Genomic DNA, 24551 nt, shown 5'->3' on the forward strand with positions numbered 1-24551 from the left:
ACTTTTTTGACAGCTTCAACATTCTACTTCTCCAGAAACTTCATGATCTCTTCAACACGTAGATCACAACCCAATCATCCTTGCCCATTTTAGGTGTCTCATCCGTGTCCTTCCATAAAATTGTTATAAGTAATGCATCCATTCAACCTGCTGGGGGCCAACCTCACATTCTTCTGATTTATCAGGAATTGGAAGGGAAATCCAAGCCATCTTGTTTCTTCCTTGCTCTATGGCAGGCCCATCTTTTTTCTAGCCCTGGCATCCATTTTTGTGTAAGATCTCATTTTTAATGTGCTACTGACTGTTCTTATCCACCTCTCTATTCTCCTAAGAGTAGTTGTCATCTTTGATTCTTGGTATGTGACTTGCCCATTTCTTTTTCTGATCATAAATTTCTTAGATGATAATGACTCTAGTAATTGAAACTGGTGAAAAGTCCAACTACGAGATTCTATTTTTACCTGGTTTATGGCCTTTGGTTTAATTCTTTGAAAAGGCTCATAAAACTCTTCCTGTACATGAGTTAATTTGTTTTGCACACATACAAATTCAGACTACTCTATCAAGAGTCAATGAGAAACTTCTCTGAAGATTTGGACATGAGTGTATTTTGACAGCCAACTAGAGTTATACTTCTGACCATTTGGCTCTATTAATGAGGATCCCACTCCACCTCCTGCTCATATCTAGAGTTGAGTTTAGAAGTGGAACTCCTTAAGAGATGTTGGGAACAGTGGTGTGATGATAAATGCTTAAAGATAAATATTTAATAATTGACTCTCTGTAGCAGGGAGAGGGGCCAGGGTGGGACAATGTACACACAACAAACTTTTAAGTTTAAATGGCATTACTGAAGGCAGTGGATAGAGAGCCAGGCTTGGAGACAGGAGGTCTTGGATTCAAATTTGACCTCAAACACTTCCTAGCTATGTGACCCTGGGCAAGTCACTTAACTCCAGTTGCCTCACCCTTACCACTCTTCTGCCTTGGAATTGATACTGTCTATTCTAAGACAGAAGGCAAGATTAAAAAAGAACTGCATTATTAACATTTTCTCCTTCATTTTCTTAAGTCTAGAAAATCAATAAAATAATAAATCAAGCCCTGATTTGTGGCATTAGTTAATTTCTGAGTTGTAAATGCTCACACTGAAAATTTAACAATTTTCTTTTGAGATCCCCTTAGAGCTGCCTCCAGCACACCCCTGACTGGGAATAGCTGCATATAAAGTTTGTAGAAGCAGAACTTGGGTGGAAATATTTTATTTTGGTGTCCCCAACAAACGGCAGCTTGTGTAGTGGTAGCATGTGTTCCAAGGACTGGCTTTGATTTTTGTTAAATACATATGGTGCATACAAAGTATTCTAAGTATATAAAATCTTTTTCAATTTCAAATTAAGTCTGAGATGGAAGAAGAGGAACCTGATTTTTTAATGTCAGTTAAGGATGACATTTGCAGCTCCAGGGGATGGCTGGGACTTGTAGAAAGTATAGCAGAAAGGACTGTGTTCTTCCTCTGCTGCAGGAATAGCAGTGGAGCTCTCTGTGATTAGAAATCCAGGTCAGGCGCTGCATTATAATGGCAAGTTTCTGAGCACACAATAGATTCTGCAGAAGAAAGTGTCACTGGGTGGCCAAGGGGACATAGAGCGTTTGTCCTGAGAGATATTCTAGGACCACCAGGAGAAGGCACAGTGAAATTAGCATTGCTACTGAAGCAACTCCAGGCTTTCTTAGATGGATTAGGAGTAGGAGGGAGTGAAGGGGCGAATTGATGGAAGCTCCAAATGCTGTCTGGTGAAATCCTGGAGGAAAACAGTTATCCAGTATAGGCTACGTTGCCCTATTTCTTCACTCCCTATAGTATCACATTTTCTAAATGTACTGTTGGGGAAAGCAGGAGCACGCTTTGGCATTTTGAGGTCAGTGATACCTGGACTTTAGAACATAATTTTTTTTTGAGAACTCTAATCAGGTCAATGACCAACTTCCACTTCAGAACACTGATAAGGAAGTATGCTAGCCACTTCCTGTTAGAAAGAAGATGGATTCAAGGTTTAGAGGAGACACATTTTTGAACATGATCAATGTGGAGATTTGATTTGCTGACTGGTTATTTGTCATAAGGACTATGATTTTCTTTTTCCATTTGGGGGGAAATCTGGAGGGGAGCTACGAATAGAGTTGCCCTCTCCTGAAAAAGAAAAAAAAGAGGGGCATTAAAACATTTTTTAAAAGTAACAAGCAAACAGAAGAAAACTCATAAGGAAACACATATGAGCAGACCAGCTATGAAAGTAATATGTTGTATTTATTATAGGCTTCTAAAAAAGTGAACTATATGTAACAGATTCACAACTTTACATATTAAATTCTCTTTTTATATTTTACTTTTTATGTGAAAATGCCTATTTTTCTTAGTTTTTATTAAATTGAGAATTAAAAAAAAACTTTAAAAAAATAAAGTTTTATCCATTTATACTTTAATAGGCCTAGGTAACCACTATCACAGGAGTCCCTTTAAGGGAGTAGGATATAATGTGGGACAGATGTATGAAAGGTGGACTCAGGACTATGGCCTCAAACAGGGAGGTTCAATGAGGTCACAGCAAGAAATCAGTTTGGTGGCAGAGGCAGTCGTTAAAGCCAGGAGTTGTGCTGTCACCAGACCCAAAGTCCAAGATACAAAACAGGAGTCAGAAACCAAAGCCAGAGGCACTGAACTCAGAGCCAAGGTCCACAATACAAATTGGAGGAGCCAAGAACTGGCCTTCAAGGGAAACCAGGTGGCTGCTCAGCTGGACCACTTGGGGTGGCAGTTCATTGGAGTTAGTGGTGGGACTAGAGTTTACTATAGGTCCTCATCATTGCAAGTTTAGGAATTTGAGATTCTCAATCTATATTAGAGGTTATCCGGCTTTGAGGAATCATTTACATGAACCGACTGATAATCTGGAATGCCAATTTATTAATTTACAAATGGAGATTTACTCAGTATGAGAACGTCATCTGCACAGGGGATTTTTTCCTGATGGGTAGGTTTGCCCAGTAGAGCAAATTACAACAAATGTAGAAGGCCTCTTGGTGAGTGCTGGATAAAAAGAAAAGGGGGTGGATATTCTTGAGTGATATTTCCTCTTTTAAATTATATTTTTTCAAGTAATTAGCTTTTATTTTTCCTCTCTCTTATTTACTTGCTTCTTGAAAAGTAAAATATCAAAACAAGACCTTAAGAGATATTTTATCAAGTTGAGGTAGCTTGATGATTTGTCTTCCACTCTAAAATTATTTCTATCTAAAGAACCATACTAGAATCTAGAGTATTTTCTGTCTTGAATAATGCTGGAGGGATAAGCCTTACTATTTATCCATCTTCTTTCTTCACTTTTCCATGTTGGTCACCAAAAACTTTATGAAAAATGTTAGAAACCAGAAGATTATGGTTTATTTAACCTTAGATTTATTTTTTTTAAAACCCTTACCTTCTGTCTTAGAATCAATATTGTGTATTGGTTCTAAGGCAGAAGAGCAGTAAGGTCTAGGCAATGGGAGTCAAGTGACTTGCCCAGGGTCACATAGCTAGGAAGTGTCTGAGGCCAGATTTGAACCTAGAACCTCCCATCTCTAGGCCTGGCTCTCAATCTATTGAGGTACTCAGCTACACCCTCCCCCCTTAAATATATTTTAAAAGCATGTCCCTCACTGACATTCAGGATGCATCCTCATCTATCAACAACACCTTTCCAAGGCATTTCATAGGGTGTTTGATTCCTATGCATTGACCACTTGAGTTAGCCAGGTAGTGTCTTTTTTCCCTGTTTCTTTTGGAAGAAAGTTCTTTTAATGCCACAATGAAGCTGGGATGCAAATCAGAATCGTGTTGACTCTGGATTCTTTGAGGTCTTGTGCAGTTTTTTTTTTTAATCTTTACTTTTTGTTTTAGTTATCATTTTTTTCTTTAAACCTTTATCTTCCATTTTCAAAATAAAGTATTAGTTCCAAGTCAGAAAAGAGGCATGGGCTAGGAAATGGGGGTTAAGTGACTTGGTCAGGGTCACATACATAGGAAATGTCAGGGGTCAGATTTGAACCCAGGACCTCCTGTCTAAATTCAGAACCCCCAGTCCCTAGGCCTGGATTCCAATCCACCAAGTCACCAAGCATCAGAAAAATTACAGAATGAAATAAGAGGATAAAAGCTATATGGAGTCACAGCTATACTGACCAATTGTTGAAACAATCAAATGCCTGCTGAATATGACTCCAGAAGACTTGCTTGAGTTTAATCTTTTAGAATTACCAGCCAAGTTACTGAATTATCAAAAAACACCATCTTTGAAAAATCAAGAGGGCATAAAATCCTTTGTCACATTGGTTAGTCTGGAGAGAACTACACTCTATCCACCACCAGCAGTGGTGCCCCAGGGAGGGGCCTCCCAAGACTTGGTTTACTTTTGTTCACTGTGTAGCTTACCCTTTGGTTTGCTGTATGACCTTAGGCGATAGTATAGAAGACAGTTGAGCAGTTGGGGAGGAGGGAAACCCATTTGGTGAAGTCTGCCAGCTGCTGTCCTTTGGAAAACTGAAATAGCAAGTTTTGCCACTGGCATTTTCTATTAAGTAGTTCCACACTTCCTGGGCCGAAAGGGGCTCTGGGAGAAGAGAAAGAGTAGAGAGTAAAAGAGATCTGGAAGGGTGGAACACAAAGATTGGATGTGGCTTCTTAAGACTCTTCCAGTTTTCATCATATGAATCTATTTCTCTTCTATTTCTGCCTAGGTCTTCCTTCCTTCCTTCCTTCCTTCCTTCCTTCCTTCCTTCCTTCCTTCCTTCCTTCCTTCCTTCCTTCCTTCCTTCCTTCCTTCCTTCCTTCCTTCCTTCCTTCCTTCCTTCCTTCCTTCCTTCCTTCCTTCCTTCCTTCCTTCCTTCCTTCCTTCCTTCCTTTCTTCCTTCCCATTTTTAAAAAATCTTTAACTGCTAATACTTAACTAAACACCTATGGGCAGGGTTTAACTCTGTCAGTGGCACTCTGGGAGATCTAGTGCATGTGTCTTTTCTGGAAGGTAACTGAAACTACTTTCCTTCATGGGGTAAGAGAAACTGGCTGCTGACACATGTCAGAAAAGCAGGATTAGCCACTTCTGGAGGAGATGAGAGGTAGGAAGCTACTGTTGAATCTCCTATTATTTCTCCTAGTTGACTCATCTGCATTTTTTCCAAGGCATTATCTTGGCATAATGCAATGACTCAGGCAGCACCCTTTCCACATTTTCCCCCCAATGATGAAAAAACTCAAATCCATCATTCATTGACTAGTATCCATCAGGGAAACAGTAGACTAGATCCTATGCTACCACTGGAATAATAAGGATAGTAGTAATATTATGTCTTCATTATATAGTGATCAAAGCACTTTGAAACCTCTAATGTCCCTGAGAGGTTCAATGAGACAAGGGGGGTGTTAAAGTCTTACTAGAGAAGTCACACTTTATCTGCATTCAATTACACTCCAGGTCAAATTATCTCCTATGTGCACAGTGATGTAGAGGAAATTTCTTTCACTATAAAATGGAAAGTCAATGATGTGAATATTCTCTTGTCTCTGACAACAACAATATTCAATACCACATTTTATTTTCCTTATTTGAATCAAAGGATGTCAGAACTAGAAGGGAGGGACCTTAGATAGGAGGATATCAAGACACAGAGTAGTAAAGTGACTTGTGCAAAGTCATAGAGTAAGATGGTGGCAGTTTTTCTGCTTCACAGGCCAGTTTGCTTTCCCTTATGCTACACTGTCACCACAAAGTAATGGCTGTATTATTCTCCTTATAGTTATAGAAGGATAATATTGTTGAAATGGTTACTTCCATTTTTGAAAAAGATGGAAGTTGTGAAGATTGGATTTAGCTATCGCCTGATTGTAACAATGAAGGCACTTAGCTCTTCCTTTATTGGGGAGATTGAATTGTAATCCACAATCTATTTTTAGATTTTAATTTACAAAAAGGTGATAACTCAGTATTTTAAGTAGATCTACCCATTTTAACTACAAAGAGGTGTTAAGTAACTACAAAAGGTGAACTAACCAAAAAAGGTGTTAAGTAACCCAAAAAGTATAATCTAACCAAAGAAGGTGTGAACTAAAGAGTGGACAGTCCTGGAGAGGAGCATCTGCTGTGATTGGTAGATGTGAAATTTAGGGGAGGTGATACAAGAGAAAAAGATCTTTAAAAAGAGGACCAGAGGCCAGAAGAAGAGATATTCAATTCGATATATTCTATTTGAGGAGATGAAAGAGGAGAGACTGGAAGACAGACACTTGAGGAGTGACCGGAAGAGAGACACCCAGACTTCTTTTCATTTAGACTGTCACATTGGTGAGTGAAAGGCTGACTTAGTGACCCTGCCTTTCTCGGAGGTTTACACCTCAGAGAAAAGGTCCATGTCTTGACACTTTTTCCCCCTTGCTGGGGCTTAGAAATTCTAACTGATATCAGAAGAAGCCAGAGATCTCTCTCTCTCTCCCCTTTTCTCTCTTCCCGAATATCTTCCCTCTATTGTAAATAAACTACCATAAATTCCATTTACTTAGTAATTCATTTTGGGATTTAGAAATTAAATCCCTGGTGACCACCTAATTAATATATTTCAGTCTCAACCACAATATAAATTTAACAAAGTATAACTATAATCTTCCTTTTTCATTGTATATTCTTGACACATGTCATTTGGTTTATGATTCAGCAGTTAAAAATGAAGCACATCACTCATGACAAATCAAAAACCCCAGATGGACCCGAGATATCTTGAGATGTTAAAGAACTTCACCTTGACTTTCACTTCTCATTTAGGAATGTGCCATAATATTACCTTTCTTTCAGGCTACACTAAGAGATGGGTAATATTGAGATCATGAGAAGTAATGATTTTGTCTTAACTCTGCACCAATCAGGCCCTACCTAGGTTATTCTCTTTGGATTAGGGCATAGTAATTTAGGTGATCTATTAACAAACTAGGAGGGGAATGTAGGGATAAAGAACTGACTCTGAAATAGGAAGTTCTGACATATACTGGCTGTGTTGCTCAAATTACTTAGCTTCTCAGTGCTCTAGGCAACTCCCTGAGACAAGAAATTGCAGAGGAGGTGCCAATTTGGTTTCTTAATCTGGTAATTTCCAAATCCAGACCCAATCACATTATACTGACCTTTTTCTAGCCATCATTTCTGTCTCCTGGCACCAGAGCACTGGACTTTGCCCCTAGGATATCAGGCTCTAAAAGGTAAGCTTTTTATCTTATCTTGCCCAGAACCAGGATTTCCCAACACTCCCTATCCATATCTACACTATGTGATCTCCCCTGCACATTTCATTTTCCCTCTCCCTTTATGAGATGGATAGTGCTAGAGTCAGAATTAGAAAAATCTGAGTTCAAATCCTGCCTAAGACAATCACTAGTTATGGAGGCCTAGACAAGTCTGTTAGCCTTAGTCTCAGTTTCCTCATCTGCAAAACAGGAATCATGAGGACACTACCTCCTGGGATTGTTATGAGGATCAAATGAAACATCTGCAAAGCACTTAGCACAGTGTTTGACACATAGTAGGTACTTTATAAATGCTTATTCCCTTTCATTCTTTCTCATTCCTGTTAACAAAGTAGAGTGAATTCCACCAGAAGAAAGTCAGGGCTACAAGGAAAGAATAGTTTGAAAGAAGTGAAATTCTTTGGCCTAGAAAAGACAAAGCTAAAAGGAGTGACTTCATTTATTTAAAGACTTGTTCCATCTCGTTCCAGCAGAAAAAACACAGACCAATAGCTGGGGGTTATAGGAGACTAGTTTTTACTCAACCTGGGAAAGAACTGTCTAACAGTTTACTTATGCTGTTCCAGGAAGTATTGATCTCCTTGTCCCTGGAAATAAGCATCTGGGACTAGATGATTGCTGGTCAAGAAGAATTTTCTACACTGGATGAGAGGTTAGACCTATATGGGCCTATGATTCATTGGGAGTGGCTAGGTCAACAGGAATGAAAACATCCAGTAACAGAAATGTTTGTGGACAGGAAGCAGTGGGATTGAAAGCAGTTTGAGTTCAGGTAAAATGTTAAGTCTGTAGTTTAGCTTTCTAATTTTTAGCCACTCAGGCCAATTTCAAATTAGAGGGACAGCTGCTGCACCTCTTCTCTCTGGCATTTACAGTAGATCTCAATACCCTGCAACCATTCTGGCAAATGCCTAGACTAGTCTTTCGGTCAGCTTTTTCCCTCTGGTCCTCAGCCTCTCTTTCCTACTGGGAAGATTTGCCCAATCTTTCCCCTTGCCTGGTTTTTCCCAAGAATTTTCCTAAGGAATTTATCTAACTATTGTCACATACCAGTTCAGACAAGAACTGGTCCTGCTTTAAGAAGCGCAGAATGAATGAATGAAGAAATATTAATTATTAAGGCTGCATTATCTGCCAAGCATTGTACCAATCACTGCATATTCACTCAAATAGAAAAAACTAAGGATATTCACTGTGAACTCCCTCTTCTCTCTTCTTCTGTCTCCTGTCTTCTATCACAGAGAAGCTTTCTGCCATTTTCTTTTCTTCATCCTGGAAGACTATCGTCTCTGGTATGATGGCTTGCTGAGTGCTTTTCCAGAGCTACTCTTGGTATCTACCTCTATGGCTCCAAGAAGCTATAGCATGTGCATTAGCCAACTTCAGTAAAACCTTCTCAGCAGGTGAACTACACACCAGGTTGAGGGACATACCTTAAACTCATTGATGAGTTTGGGAGATGTCTACCCTAAGCATGTGAAGACTTCTTCTGATGGAATGGGCAGATGAGAACAATTTGTTCCAATGGCCATGAAGGTGGTTGAAGCAGGTGCCATGATGGGCTTAGAGCCTGGTCAGACATCAAAGATAAAAAAGGTCATCTACTGCATTCTGGGCCAGCACAGTTGTCTTTACTTTTATCATGCCACTGGATTTCAATGACTCTAGAAGAGAGTGAGGCTAACTACTTTGCCTTACTTAAATCTAATTCACTCACAATCACATCATGATGTTCTTTTTGGAAAATAAAAAAAACAAATAGTATGATTAAGTGGCTTTATTCCTTATTAAGGCTAACATTTATATTCACTCAGCTATCCTATTCCAACCCGTCACCTTTGACAGATTTTCTCCTGTCATCCCTGTCTGTCTCAATCCCTACTGCCTACAAATATGTCCATGTCTATGTCTATGTTTCATCTTGAAAAAATCCTCATTTGATCCTTCCATCCTTGCTATCATCTTATATTCTCTTCTGCCCTTTGTAGCTAAACTTGAAAAGGCTGTCTAGAGCAGAAGTTTCTACTTTCTCTCTCTTCAGGCTCTCTTTAACACCTTATAATCCAACATCTAACATTATCATTCCACTAAAACTGCTCTCTCAAAAGTTATCAATGTTTAACTACTTTGGTGGTTCTGTGTTTTTCAAGATTGACAAGGGCAACACCATCCTTCCAGTCCCCCAGGCTCAAAATCTAGGAGTCATTCTCAATTCCTCACCCCCCATATTCAATATGTTGCCAAGACCTGTAGATTTCACCTTTGTACAATTCTCAAGTACACCCCCTTTTCTCCTCTGACATAGCTACCACTTTGGTACAGGTCCTCATCACCTCATGCCTGTAATATTGCATTAACCTATTGGTGGGTCAGCTCCTCTCAAGTCCCTTCCTATTCCAACATATCCTCCATTCAGTTACTAAAGTCATTTCTCTAAAGTCACACCCCACCCCAATAAACTCCAATGAATCACTATCTCCTACATCATCAAATGCAAATTGCTCTGTTTGGCTTTCAAAGCTTTTTCTAACCTAGCCCCCCTGAACTTTCTAGTATTCTTACACTTTAGCCCAAGCCATGTATTTTTTGATGCAATGATGCTATGTCCTGGCTGTGCCATGAAAAAGACACTTCATCTCTTGGCTCTGGGCATTTTCTCTGCCTGTCCCCTATGGCTGGAACATTTTCCCTTCCCACCATCTCCTACTGATCTCCCTGGTTTCTTTAAGTCCCAGTCAAAATCCTATCTTAGTTGAAGCCTTTTCCAATTAATTCTAGTACCTTCCTTCTTAAATTATTCCAATTTATGCCACATATAGATTGTATATATTTGTTTGCATGCTATTTCCCCATTAATTAGATTGTGAGCTCCTTGAGGACAGGGACTGTCTTTTGCCTCTTTTTGTATTCTCCTGACTTAGCACAGTGCCTGGCATATAGTAGGAGCTTAATAAATGGTGACTGATTGAGAGAGTCTCTGATCTCTAAGAATTAAAATTCTAATTAAGGTAAAAGACACATAAAGCAAATTTAGGGCAGATGAAAAGATCCCCCAAACTTGTAGTAGAGGGGCAAACAACAAAACCAAGGATGCTTAGATTATATAAGTAGGTTAGATGACTTTGGGGGGGGGTATGGGAAGGGGGAGAGGACTGCAGGATCTAGCTATGGGACAAATGGTAAGCCTAGTGGAGGTTTTTATGAGGCAGTTGAAGAGAAGAACATAAGCCCTAATTATTTTCAAAGTCACCAAAAGGAATAGAGTTGTTGACTATCATTTCATCCAAGTTATGTAAGTAGTCAAGTATCAAAGGAGACCTTGGTGTGGGATTAGGTCTTTCTTATCTAGGATAGATTCTGGGATTACTGTTGGCCAGTGAAAAGGGAAGGTGGGAATCAATGTATTTTTAAGTTCATTTCGAAACTAGAATCTACAACATAGATTGTATATATTTATTTGCATGGCATTTCCCCTATTAGATTGTGAGCTCCTTGGAGACAGGGATTGTCTTTTTCTGTTTATGTGATGGTATGATTTGTACAGCAGCAAAATCTTGTTCGTTTGGATTTGACTAGTATAGAATCTGAGATAATTTAAAAAGGGAAGGTGGGAATCAAACTATTTTTAAGTTTATTTCCAAATCAGAGACTGTGATTCTGTGATTTGTAGCAGCAAAACCACCTTAATATGTACCGACTGGTATAGAATTTGAGATAATTTGAAAAGATATTGATTGGCAATTGACTTTTGTTTTGGATGTGGAAAAAGTTTGTTAAGCAGATTAATACTACTATTTCATTGATGGCTTCCTGACACATTACCTCAGATGGTACTAACAAGTCCTCAGGTGCCCCTGAACCTGAAGGCACAAAGTCATCGCAGGGCACTCGCAAACAGTGTTAAATGTGCCCAATCCTTGGTATATCATGCCACCTCTCTTCAACCAGTGACATATGAGATGCTTTAAAGGGAAACACACACAACCCACTCTCTTGGCTGCTTTTGAACAAATGGTGGTCATCTCTGCCAAGGAGAATGATCTTTGGACTGGAAAGGATGGAACAAAAAAGGCTAATAGGGAATTGATACCTAAAGAAAGTAATGAGATAGTAGGAAAATATATAATTGCCCTTGATATATACAAGTCATCTGGCCCAGACAAACTAAATCTTCAGGTGATGAAAAAACTAGCTGAGGTATTTGCTAAATTATTCTCAAAAAATTTGATTGGGAGAAGTTCAGAGGAGAGCAAATGTCTTAGTTTTCAGAAAAAGGAAAGACAGTGGAATCTCCAAACTATAGGCCAGGGAGTTAGGCTTTTTTCTATTTTTGTTAGATTTATTTTTCTCCATTTAAAAAATCCCGAACTTTACAAACATTAACTCAAAAGGGCACTTCCATGTAAGCAGTAGAACAGAGGCTCATTTACAAAACTGTGATTCCTTATTACATATAGATTTGTTGTTTAGTCATTTTTCAGTCAAGTCCATCCCTTCATGACTTCTTTGGAGGTTTTCTTGGCAAAGAAATTGGAGTGGTGCCATTTTCTTCTCCATCTCATTTTAAAGATGAAGAAACTAAGGCAACCAAGGTTAAATGACTTGCCCAGGATCATCAGCTATCACTGTAATGGTGAATAAATAATTGAATAAATTTCAATGCAACAAAAATTTATTTTGTGGGCATAAAAGAGAACAGATCTAAGAACAAACCAAAGTAGCATCTGCTTTTCAAGGACTTTACTTATACTGGGGGACACAACACAAATATAAATAACATGGCAGGCAATAAAGAGGGTTGAGGAAATAACATACAAAATGGAGAGTATTTAAGGCCACAAGGAAAATATTTATGGAAAGAAGTGACTCCTTGAGGCTGAACCTTTTAGGAACAGAAAGATTCTAAAGGCAGAGATTAAGAAAGAATTCCAAGTTATTCTTGTGGAAAATATAGAGAAAAGTAGAATTGTGCAATTAAATGAATTTAAAGCTGTTGGAATGAGCAAAACCAAAGAATAGTCTGTAATATGTTTAACTTGGTAGGAGTTCTCTAATGATATGCCCTAAGCATCTGTGCTTGGCACTGTGCTGTTTTTGTAGGTTTGGTTTTATTTACATTTTTATCAAGGTCTTTGAAAAAGGCAGAGATGGCATGCTCATCAAATTTGCACATATAATGGATGACAGTATTAGGAATCAAAGACCATGACAGGTTAGAACCTTGGCCAAATTGAATAAGCTGAATTTTAAGGACAGACGAGAATCATAATTAGGAGGTCCATAAGATCAGCTTCATAAGTACAAATGGTAGTTTTATACTTTGAGAGTGGTTTGAAAAATATCTCTGGATTTTAGTGGATTGAAAACTCAACAAGAGCCAACTGTCAACAGTTGATGAGATAGTCAAGAAAAGTAATGTTAGGTTGAATTAAGAGAAGCAGAACAACCAAGAATAGGATCAAAGATTTCTATGTAGGTGGGACTACTGAAGTCATCTAACTTAGTCTTATTTTTCAGATGAGAAAATTAAGGACTGGGTCATGCAGTTAGTACATAATAGAGATAGGATTTAAGCCCATATTGTCGAATTCCCCAGATGTCACATTTTCTGATGTACCACTATGTTGTTGTGACTGAGCTATTTTTCAGTAGCGTCTAATTATTTCTGACACCATTTGAGTTTTCTTGGCAAAGATACTGAATGGTTTACAATTTCATCATTTTAAAGATGAGGAAACTGAGGCAAACAGAGTTGTGGTTACCCAGGGTCATGTATCTAGTAAATGTCTACAGTTGGATTTTACTCAGAAAGATGAATTTTCCTGATTTCAGATCCTGTATTCTATCTACCACCTGCATCTAACTGCCCTATCATGTACCACAATGTAGTAGATGACAATTCCACTCTATTGTGATCAGAGTTTATCTGGTATTATTTTGTTTATTTGTTTGCTTTTATTTTTTCACATCCTATATTGTTCAGTTCAGTTCTGGTGCCTGCTTTTTAAGAAGGACATTGGAAAGTTGGCAAATGGCAAGATCATAGGTAGGATAATAAATTTAAAGGTAGGAGGGCTTTTAGAATCCATCTAGCCAGGCTCTTACTATATAGATGAGGCCTAGTAAAATTAATAATTTGCCCAGGGTAACAGGGAATGGTATGTGGCAGAGGTAGGATTTGAACCCACTTAATCTACCTCCACTGATTTTGAGGTCATGCTACTTGAGGATCAGATGAAGGAGCTGGGACTGTTTTCTCAGGAGAAGAGAAGAATTTGGGGAAGTGTAGGACATGAGGACTATCCTCACATATTTCAAAGACTATCATGAGCAAGAGGAATTAAACTTATTTTGCTTGTCTCCAAAGAGCAAGAGTTGAAACAATAGGTGAAGTTTTTATTTGAAGAATAATGGAAAATATACTCAGAATGTATTGAAATGATGGTAATAGAAACTGATTTGATCAATTAAGTTGGGGCAGGAAAGAGAAATATATCTATTTAATACAAATCATAATCATAATAGTTTACTCATACTCTCCTATGATGAAATATTTAAGTCAGACTGCCCTAGGTTAAATTTTTGTTGAATTAATTTAAAAGCTCATCTATGGGAAACCAAAGTTTAAAACAAAACAAAAATCTGGTCACAGGAACCCAAAATCCAGCATCTGACACACCATCTTTGTAAAATCCAGACAAGTCACAACCACTTCCTAAGACTAAGTTGAATTGTAGATCTGTTTGATTATATTCCAAAGATATAAAACAAAATTTAATCAATTTATTAAAAGAGATGATTGATTAATCAACTGCAATGGTGACTTGAACCTCTACACCTGGTTCAATGCTTATAGAAATAATCTGTTTAACAATTCCAGGACTGTGCAAATCAATGAGGAGACTCATCTGGAATGCATCCCAAGTTTTTGAACCTTCATCATAAGGAGTTTTTCAGGTTGTGATTCAAAGTGTCTTAATGGATATTTGAACAAATCTCTTCACTTTCAAGTTCTTTACTTTGGCTCTTCTAATTAGGTCAGCACACACCTTCTAAAGAGATTTAATTTTGCTTTGGTGAGAGTGATTCCAATCCAGTGAATGGTCACTTTGGGCTCCATGGAGGCCTTGCCCATGTCTTTGAATGCCATGGCAGTGGTGGGGCTGTCTAACTGACTTATTTTTTGGTGAGAGTGAACAGTGGTGAGTCAGGAAGAGGAGAGACTGGGACTGCTGGTTCTATGGGGCTGCAATGATGGTACCTTCCCCAAAGGGCAATAAATGAAGCTTTGAAAAGCAGCAAATTTAGATTTTTTTAAAGGAAAACTTCCTAAAAACTAGATCTATTTGAATGAGAGGAAGGGAAGATTCATAGCTGATTGTGATTGGCAATTTGGGAGTATCCTCAAGAGAGAGAATAAAGTTTGGGAGAGAGTATTTAAGGGAAAGATAATGAAGTTCACTTTTGGATATGGTGAGTCTGGGGTGCCACAGGGGCTTCCAGATGGAAATATCTGGCAGGCATGATGATCTAGGACTGAAATTCTGGAGAGGGTTTAGGGCTGGTATATAGATTTTTGAGTCACCTGTACTTAGAGTTGATCATTGAATCTAAGCTAAGTTCAGCTAAGTTCATCAAGAGACTGTGTAAAAAAAAAAAAGAAGAGGGCCCAGGACAGAACACACTCGTACTTAGCAGGGCAGGAGATGAATGATTTATCTAGTATGAAACAGAACTGAGAAGAGGTCAAACAAATAGGAGAAACAGAACAAAGCAGTATTATGGCAGCCAAATAGAGAGAGGATATAGAAGTAAGGGATGTTGAGCAAGATAAAAAGCTGCAAAAAGATGATGATGTGAGAAAAAGTCCATAGATTTCATGATTATGAGATCACTGGTAACTTTTCAGGGAGTAGTTGTGGATGAGGTATTGGAAGCAAAGGGTTGAGAAGGCACTGGGTGCTGAGGAAGTAGAAGCCTCAAGCACTCTATATATAGATATATATAGATCTATATATATCTATATATAGATATATATAGATAACTCTAGGGGGTTTAAGAGGAAAAGAGATGTGAGATCCATAACATTAGCTTAGGAGAATAGCATGATTAAGTAAAGGTATTTTCTTTTTAAGGATGGAGAGATCTGAGTCTATCTACTGGAAATGGGGAAATGGGTAATAATAGGTAGATGTTTCATAGGTAGATGTTAAATAAAAGAGACTGGGAATAATTACTATGCCAATCTCACCTAGAAGATGAAAAAGGGTAGAATCTGGCATGAGTAGGAATGTTAATCTTAGCAAGATGGAGGGACAGAGCAAAGGAGAAGACAGCAGATGCTGTTATAAGGAGGTTTTGAGGTGAGGAGGGCAAGAATTCACAAAGGATGACCAATTCTTTTAGATGAGTGAGAGGAAGAGTCATACTAAGTTGAGGAAGGAAGAAAGTAATACTAGGGACTTGAGATAGGGTTGGGATATATTAGTGTAATTGGACTCTGTTCTGGTCACACCATACCTTTATAGGATAGCAAAGGTGAGGGATGGAATAGAAGAATGAAGAGACTGATCATATCTCACTCATACTGGACTCAAAGCAGTTGGGGAGACAATGGAAGAAATCCAATCAAGGAAGAATTAAAAGAATTGCCTTGCAGCAGGGAAGAACCAGTTGAGATAAGATGGCGCAAGTTGGAGTGTACTCAGATGGTTTCTTTGCAACATCTATTATTTTAAGAGGTAGGAGTAGAAAAGGCAGATAATGTGAACAGTAGAAGGAAAAGAGTCCAAGGGATCCAAAAAGAGAGGGTAGTATATAGTTAAACGTGGCTATGAAGGAAGAAGCAACATTAAAGCTAACCTCAGAGCCAAGAAGATCTATGTTCTGGTCTTGCCTCTGACATAACAAAGGCTATAAGATTATGGTAATTCACTTCACCTCCCAGTGCTGGGAAGCAACTTTGTAAGGTTATAATTTGGACAAGAGTTATTGGTATGCCTGAAAGAAGGTGTTTTTTCATGGGGAGTTACCTATACCCATCAAATCATAAGTCATTACAAAAAAAAAAGGAAATTTTTTTTGTAGAGGTAAAGATGGGTGTGAAATGCTACATGTGTGGTTGGTCAGACTTGGATAATGTGTCAGTTAACTTTTCTAAATTTTTTTTTCATTTGGGGTTATAAAATATGATTCATTCAATAGAAATGAAGTAAAAATACATTCAGAAATGAAAGTAATATAAAAATTAAAAATAAAAATAAATAGGGGATACCATCCAAATGTATAGGCATAGATCTCTCAGAAGAATTATGTTAGTTAAAAACTGTTCAACCTATACTTGAGTAGATATTTGTCCCACTAAATAGGTGAAATAATAAATTTCCTCAGTATATTTGCCAATTCCAAAAATGTAACAAAAATTTAAAATATCAATGAAAATTTTAAAAGAGAAAAAAAGAAGAAAAAAGACCATGAAGGGAGAAAAGAAAGGGTCCAGAACAGGAGTGATTGACAGGAAGGCCAGTTAAGGATAGAATGACATAATTTCTCTCTTTAAGGAAAAAGAATGGGTTTAGGAGAAGTAAAACATTAGACAAGATGAAGTGCAGGAGGTTATGGTCAGAAAGGATAATTCCAAATTTCAAAATCATGGAGGTAAAACAGTTTTGAATGATGGGGAGGTTTATGCGGTGGCCACTCCTATGGGTGAATGAGGCAAAGTGGAATTCTAGGCCATAGGATCTGAGATGTTTGATGGACTGGGAGACAGGATGTTTTTAGGGACATTAAGATGGATACTAAAATCCTCAGGATTGAGTATAGGGACTGAAGGGAAGAGGAAGCCTAAGGAAACTACAGACTTCTGGAGGCCAGGAGAAGATAGTAAAAAGGATCAGAATGGGGTAGTATAACTGGATGGAATGAACTGCAGGGGAGGAAAGGTTGCTGAGTGATGGTGACTGATGGAAGTTCTATAAGTGGGTGGTAGAGTGTGCCTACTCTTCCTGCTAGCCTAATGTGTTGGTAGGAGTAGAGGGGAGGAGACAATGAACAGTCTGCCCTGGGGTGGGTGGCAAGAAATGAAGTATCTTCCAAAAGCATCCAGATTTCCCCGAACACTTAATATAGAAACAGTACGATAAAAAAAGATCTAGTAGGAAAGGAAGTCTGTTTATAACACAATAGGATTTGCATAGTGTATAGAGGAAGGGGGAGACAAAGGAGAATAGAGGATACCCACTGAAAACGGGTAAGGCTAAGCTAAATAGAATTAAGAGCACGAGAAGTTCTAGGGAACTGGGTTTTTGCCATGGCAGAAGTGCATTCTGTATTGCAGCAATCAGAGGAATAAGAGGTTTTAATCATAGAACAGTGCCAATGCCTACTGATCAGAGACAGGTTCTGGAGATGGGAAAGTCAGATGATGAAGTAAGAAACCCATCTTAGGAAGCATATTGCAGACTAATGATTTTGCTTTTCAATCACCATCCTTGTGAAGGATTGGTACAGGGGCCATGGGGGTCATTGGTAAAGCATTTGGCAGAATTGTGTGTTGAAAGGGACTTTAAGTCCTAGTCAGAATGAAGCAGGATAAGTCTCTTCCCTTTCCTATTTCTTCCTTTATTACTTTAATCCTTCTGAAGGTCTTGGCATGACCAGAGCAGAATACAATGATACATCATATCCCTCATTCTGGGCCAGGTTAATCTAACTGATAAAGCAAGTTGGTAACATCTCTAAATGACAATCTATCATTCTGATTGCACTGTATACCAGAAAGAAGTGCATATGCATTTCTGTGAAAATATTCTATAATTGAGGCAACTTAGTGGCACAGTGGATAGAAAGCCAGGCCTGGAGTTGGTAGGAACTGGGTTCAAATGTGTCATCAATCAATTCCTAGCTGTGTGATCCTGGGCAAGTCACTTCCTTCCCTTTGTCTGTCTTAGAGTTGTTACTGGGACAAAAAGTAAGAGTTTTAAAAAATGAATGAAAGGAAATATTCTATATTTAGATTTCATTTATTCAAACTGGCTTTTCTTTTTTCAATTAGGATAATTTAATGAAGTTTATTTATAGAGATAGCATAAAGTGTTATACTTGGAATAAGGAAGATTCATGTTCAAATATGTGATGTTGGACTAGTCACTTAATCTCTCTGTGCCTTAGACATCTCCCTAGAACCAATCTATATAGATATGTTTGAAGGAGTTCTGACAAATCACACATTCACAGATCCTTCACACATTCATGTGTGATTAATTGCCTTTGAGCATCCTGCCCTTATGAGAGAAGGTATGAGTTATACAACCCTGACAGAGATCATAAAACCAGCATAGAGGCAAGTTGTGTACTGATGGGGGTTTCAAGTCTTCATATAAATTTGCTGGAAAGTTCCTTGCTAAAAGCAGAACATCTGAACACATCTTGTCTTGTGAGCTAGTTAATTTCTCAGAAGGCTGATGTGGCAATAGAGGAAACTGCTGCTTTGTGCTGAATTCTAACCTACAAGAAATAACTTGTTGCTGAAATAGAAGTTATGAAAACCTTGGGAAGAAGTCACTATCATCTGAGAATTTGTGGTAGCTAAGGAAGAGAATGTCGGGCATAGTCAGTTACTATTCACACACACTATAGATTCCCCCCGCACCGAAATATTAGAGAAACAATTTTAAGGCAGAAAGGCAAGGACTAGGCAAATGAGGTTGTGATTTGCCCTGGGTCACACAGCTAGGAAGTGTGTGAGGCCACATTTAAACCCAGGTCTTCCCAATTCAAGGCTTGTCTTTCTATCCACTATCTACCCCACTATAACTTTTCAGAAAGCAGATTTTGAAAGGTTCAAATGAAAGCTAGATATGATTATGTCACCTACGTTCAAGAAACATGAAATGTTCTAAGAAAAAAACATTCTAGCAATATAATCCACTAAGATAAAAAGAGGGAGGCATCTAAGAAATTCAGTGTTTTCACAGGGCACTCTTTCTGTGAGTGCAGATTTTAAAAGTATATAGGTAAAGGATGAAAACAGGAATAACTAACCAAGGAAAGAGAAGAAGTTAAATACCACAATCTAGGAAGAGCTGAGCCTAGTGAAAAATGTTAAGAATAAAAAAAGCTGGATCCTAAAGATGATTAGAAGCAGAGGGGTCCTTTGAATTACTGATGGTAGAATGTTAATTGATGGCAGAGAGAAAAGAACTGAACTCGATTTGATTTCTGTATTATCTAATGGATTTCGGTGTCACTAGTGACATAAGTTGTACAGCAGCTGTCCATGACCTTGAGATTATTTTGTACATGTACAAAATATAAAGGCAGAAAGACATAATAGAGAGCTGGGCTCAGAATCAGGAAGCTTGGGTTCCAGTCCCTCCTCTGCCACATATTGGTTGTGTGACTTTGAGCAAATTTATAAACTTTCAGTACCCCTAGAAAATTCTATAAGACTATAAATTGCAGATCAAGTCCTGATTTCCATTGGTTGAAGGAATTACTCTCCTGGGCTCTCTATACTGATGAAATCATTGGTTAAAAACATTATCCTTCCCCCCCCACCCAATATATGCTTATATGTGTACATAATGCAAACCTCAAGAAAATGTAAGTTCCTTGAGGACATTTTGGTAATTCCAGCTATAACAGTGTTGGACACATAGTAGGTGCTTTCTAAATGATTGATCGAGTAATTGATTGGTAGAAGGCATTCTCTATACCAGTGAAATCAGAGATTTAGATTCTTTCACCTTCCCCACACAACAACAACAACAAAATTTCTAACAGAAAAGACAAAAGACTTCAAATCAGATGACCTGGCTTCAACTCCTGATCCTGTAATTGACTTCCTTTGTGACCCCCATTTCTAGAAGTATTGGGCTTCTTTCAGCAGGCCTCTTCTTCGCCTACCAGTCAGTTCCCCGTGTTCCTATCTAACTATAGCATGTCTCCCTCCCCATGCTGAAAATAGCAATAGTTCAAAGCCTTTTTAGGATTCCACTGGGCTGAAGTCTTGTAACTATCAGATATACTGGTCTGATTCAATCTGTGTAGTCAAGAATCATGACAGTTAGAGTGTTCCAGAACTAGAGGTAGGCATTACTCCCAGGCTTTTCTAGCCCGATTAAGTTTCTCTTCTTTTATGTTTGACTTTCATCTAATCATTAGCTAATTGACTATCAAATATCACTGTGACCATGGACTCTATTTCAGTAGAGTAAATAAATACTATGCATTCAGGGCATCTTTGGGAAGGGTATGAAAAGGGAACAGGCAGCCTACTGCAAAGATATTCCACAGCACATCACATTTTTATCACCACTCACTTCTGAATGAGAGACATAGACAAAATAGGATCTCTGGCCTTATTGATTATTGAACACAAAAAATAATTTTATTTAGAAAAGCAAAATACTGTCTTAACAGCTTCCCTGCAACCAGTTATTACCCCAAAACATATCAGCATTACATGAGATTGCTTAAAAACTATAACAGCAGAAAAAAATTTTTTCTAAATCTTTCTGATTATTAACATCAAATGATGCATTTAGTGTTTTGTTTTCATATTATATTTACAGATTATCCTTAAAAGATATCTTATGAAAAAGTAAAACAGTTAAGTAAAATTAATGCTACAGTGTGCTTGTGAAAGTGCATGTAGGATTTTATATCTGTAGTATTCCCTATCTCTCTATTTAAAAAATAAAAAAGAACAGAAACTCTTTTCTCTTCTTGTTATTCCTTACCTCACTGAAAAAAAGGAAGAGAAAAATAAATATCTTCTAATAAATATATATATAGTCAAGCAAAACAAATAAAATAGGCAGTCAGGGCACTCACCCAGCCTAAGTGTTTGCCAGGATCAAGGATGAGAGAGCAGACCATCCAAGTTGAAGAGTTTCCTTATAAATCAGAGCATCATGGGTACTGACGTCTTCTGAGTGCTCTTTATTTGCCAATGACATTGTGTTGATTACATGAGGCTCTGAAACCCTGTAAGGAATCTTTGGTGAGATGCATAATAATTAAAAAAGAAGTTTGACCTAACTACCCACAAATGGAAAAATATATTGTTGTTCAGTTGTTTTTCAGTCATGTCTGACTCTTTGGGATCCCATTAGGGTTTTCTTGGCAAAGATCCTGGAGTGATGTGCCATTAACTTTTCTAACTTATTTCACAGATGAAGAAATGGAGGCAAAAGGGTTAAGTGACTTGCTCAGGGCCTGAGGCCAGATTTGACCTTGGGAAGAGGAGTTCTGTGCACTATGGAGTCACCTAGCTGCATGTAAATGCATGAATAATACTTATTGTATGGACACAGCTGTTGGATGGAGAGCCTGTACAGCTCATTTGTTAGTATTGCATATATATTTTAGACAGCAGAAAATATGAACTGGGACCTGAAATAAATAGGAGGAGAGGAGTTATATTGACTATGGGAAACTGCAAAGTCCTTTTAATGACCCTAAACTTCTTCTTTAAACAAAGACCCATTTTCCCCCTTAAATAACAGTATTCTTCCAGTTTTGTTGTATAGCTAGGAGTTTAAAATACGACATACAGTCTCAGAAGAACTGAAGTTAAAGGTTATCCCCCAAACAATGGATAAGCAAGTGGTGAGTGGGAGCTGGCTGAAACACATTACAAATGGGGAATTATGTAGGAGAAGTTGTGTACAGAATGCATCAAAGAAATGTCATATCCAAAAAGAGAGGCTGGTCACATAGCAATGGTGAGGGATAGCTGCTACATTGGGATCCTCATGATGCTAGGCACACATAAGGAAGGCTTCCTGCATGATGGGTAAATAAGGGAGAACACGTGAGAATCACAAAGCAGGCAAAGATGGGTTATGATTTTGCCTTGTCAAAGAGAATCTTTGCATCAATGAGATGACCTATCCATTGGAGTTTGGGGATGGTAGGGTAAATACTATAAATGCATAAAAGTGCTACCCTAATACCTTGCTGTAGAATGGAGGTGATTCTGGATTTCTGAAGGTTATGCTAACGGAATAAAAGTTCTTCACTGGTAGATTTTACCAAGCCAGAAATGCTTTATGCTTTAAGTATTGACCCAATAAAAACTGTCTATCTGTAGTCCGAGGAGACTAACCTAGCTCATCAGTAATTCATGAAGTATTAAAATATAAAAAGTAATACTAGATATTCGTCAACCTCCATAGTGTACAACCATAGTGTAGGGATAACATTATCTTCCTTCCTTGTGTTGTGGTGAAGCTCAAATAATATGAGGTCTATAAAGCACTTTGTAGTGTTGAAGTGATAGAATATGAATTAAAAATGACCAAATCTAAGAGTTAGAAGAGGCTCAAAAGGCATACAAGCAAAGATGTATTGGAGCCAGCTCATACTGACTCTCTAGAACCAATACACTATAAATCAAAGCCTAATTTATTTATTGGTTAGGCTTATGAAAATGATGGTGTTAATAACAGATTAAACTTAAAAGCGTGCCATGTGTTTCAGAGAGCTGGTTGCTAAAAATTTACAAGCAACATTTATCTCTGCATTTAAACAAAATTTTCAGTTCTAAATTCCTTCTCTTTTTCTTCTCTCCCTGCCACCAGTTAAAAAGGCAAGACATATGATACCTATTTTCCATATGAAAAATATGTAAAACATATTTCTCCATTAACTATGCTGTAGGAAAATAAAGGAAAAAGGGAGATAAAAGGAAAAAAAGAAAGTAAAACAAGTTTTAATTTGTACTCATTTCATCAATTCTCTCTCTGGAGGTAGATAGCATTTTCTATCATTTTTTTTTTTTAGAATTGTTGATTATTGTATGGGGCAGAATAGCCAAGTCTTTCACATTTGGTCATTGTTACAATTTGCTGTTACTGTATACAATGTTTTCTTAGTTCTGCTCACTTCCCTTTGTATCAGCTTATGTAAATTTTCCCAGGTTTTTCTGTAACCATTCCCTTTGTCATTTCTTAAAGCCCAATGATATTCTAACACAATAATATACCATGAATTGTTTAGTCATTCCCCAATTGACAGGTGTCCCCTCAGTTTCTAATTCTTTGTCATCACAAAAAAGAGCTGCTATCAATATTTTTGTCCATATGTATTCTTTACCTTTTCTTTGATCTTTTTGGGATACAGACCAGTTCTGATAATGCTGGATCAAAGGTATGCACAGTTTTATAGCCCATTTGGGTGTAGCTCCAATTTTTTCTCCAGAAAGGTTAGACCAGTTCATAGCTCTACAAACAATGCATAAGTGTGCCTTCCCCACCCCCACCCCCACATTCTCTATGGCATTTGTTTGTTTTCCTGTTCTGTCAGGGTAGCCAATCTGATGGCTGTGAAGTGGTATCTCAGAGTTGTTTTAATTTGCATTTCTCTAACTATTAGGGATTTAGAGCATATTTTCATATAGCTTTGATTTCTTCATCTGAAAACTTCCTATTCATAACCTCTGACCATTTATCAATTGGAGAATGGTTCTTATTTTATAAATTTGGCTCAGTTCCACATATATTTTAAAAATGAGACCTTAATCAGAAAAACTTGCTGTAAATCCCCACCCCACCCCCAGTTTCCTGATTTCCTTCTATTTTTGACTGCATTGGCCTTGTGTAAAAACTGAAATTTAATGTAATAAAAATTATCCATTTTACCTTATGTGATCCTCTTTGTCTCTCGTGTGGTTATGATCTCTTCCTGTCCCCACAGAGCAATAGGTAATTTTTCCATGCTTCTCTAATTTGCTTATGACATCACCCTTTATGTTGAAATCATACACCCATTTTGAACCTAACTTGGCATGTGGTGGGAGATGTTGGCCTGTGACTAATTTCTGCCAAACTGATTTTGAAAGTTATGTTTTAGTTTGATATAATATGCTTAAAAGGAAAAGCATACTGAAAATAAGAGATCTACAGTTTCATATGCAAGCATTCTTTGAATTCCATAGTGTATATAGTAAGTTCATTTTATTTGGTGTTTGTTAAGTTCAGAATTTTGAAAAATTTAAGGGAAAAAAAGACCTCCCATGAAGGGGAAATAAACTTTCTCCTAAGAGATTTCATTCTAATGTTAGACAGTTTTATTGCCTAATAATTAAATAATAATTTCACATAGGACTCCAATATACAAGAAAACAAGAAGGAAGCTTGAATTGAAAAAAAACTTGGAACTTCTATTCCACACAATTTTTGTTAAAAGTAAATATTAAATGTGTGATATGTGG

At 37.7% G+C, this 24551-nt stretch overlaps 1 long non-coding RNA gene across 3 annotated transcripts; it reads right to left on the reverse strand.

Moving 5' to 3' along the window:
- Nucleotides 1-1253: 1253 nt before the first annotated feature.
- Nucleotides 1254-24215, reverse strand: LOC130454624 (uncharacterized). Of its 3 annotated transcripts, none has more exons than XR_008912382.1 (5): nt 23980-24215; nt 21170-21333; nt 8764-8900; nt 4475-4652; nt 1254-2194 (listed from the first exon to the last, which is right to left on the reverse strand). It is a non-coding gene; the product is annotated as an uncharacterized LOC130454624 (long non-coding RNA). The 3 variants fall into 3 exon arrangements; XR_008912380.1 differs by having other exon boundaries at nt 21170-21322; nt 23980-24211; XR_008912381.1 differs by lacking the exon at nt 8764-8900 and having other exon boundaries at nt 21170-21322; nt 23980-24049.
- Between the last annotated feature and the right edge of the window lie 336 nt (nt 24216-24551).

This window comes from Monodelphis domestica, chromosome 5 (genome assembly GCF_027887165.1).
Source record: "Monodelphis domestica isolate mMonDom1 chromosome 5, mMonDom1.pri, whole genome shotgun sequence".
NCBI classification, from domain to species: domain Eukaryota; kingdom Metazoa; phylum Chordata; class Mammalia; order Didelphimorphia; family Didelphidae; genus Monodelphis; species Monodelphis domestica.